Raw genomic sequence first — 927 nt, 5'->3', positions numbered from 1 at the left:
GAGGAATGGCTCTGTCGGGGTCACTCTGGATTTGGTATCAGATTTATTGGCAGTTCAGGTCTTTGCTCTGCCAGGGATGCTCATCCCAAAACATCTGCTCTGGAAAAAGCTGCTGCGCATGCATAACAAGCTGATTTTGCAAGCATTCACCATTCAGCATCAAATTTTAATCTCCCAAAACCAGCCAAAAACAGGACCCATCCGCGCCAGAGGGGCTGAGCTGGGGATGTCCCACGCCAATAAATAAAGGAAGGTGAGAACAGGAGCCAGAGGCAGCGAGAGCCCCCGGAGAGGAGCAGAGCCCGGAGCGCTCCTGCATCCCTGGAGCTCCCAGAGCAGCCAGGAGCGAGCCTGGGATGGGGTGGGATGATGGTATGAGGTGGGATGATGGGATGATAGGATGGGGTGGGATGATGGGATGATGGATGGGATGGGATATTGGGATGGGATGGGATGGGATGGGATGGGATGGGATGATAGGATGGGGTGGGATGATGGGATGATGGATGGGATGGGATAATGGGATGGGATGGGATGATAGGATGGGGTGGGATGATGGGATGATGGATGGGATGGGATACTGGGATGGGATGGGATGGGATGGGATGGGATGGGATGGGATGGGGGGAGCTTGTCCACAATTCAAACATGCCGGAGGGAGAGAGGGTTTCAAGGCTGAGTTCCCCCCCCTCTGACACCATGGGAGGGTTTGCAGAGGCTCCCCCAGCCCAGGGAGAGCTCAAGCACAGGCAGGGCTTTGCTGGGCGCTGCGGGAGGATTAAAGCAAAGCAAGCAGGAGGCTCGTCCAGCGAGAGACCCTTCCTGGCACGGGCTCTACATTCCATACATTCCTACCTTCTCGCAGGTAAATCTTTGAAGAAGAACTTTTTTTTTTTTTTTTTAGGTTTTTTTTTTTTTTTGGTTTTT

The sequence above is a fragment of the Pyrgilauda ruficollis genome, unplaced genomic scaffold (assembly GCF_017590135.1).
Source record: "Pyrgilauda ruficollis isolate IOZ18807 unplaced genomic scaffold, ASM1759013v1 scaffold48, whole genome shotgun sequence".
Lineage (NCBI taxonomy): Eukaryota > Metazoa > Chordata > Aves > Passeriformes > Passeridae > Pyrgilauda > Pyrgilauda ruficollis.
The sequence above is the reverse complement of the archived record's forward strand: the minus strand, read 5'-3'. Positions refer to the sequence as shown.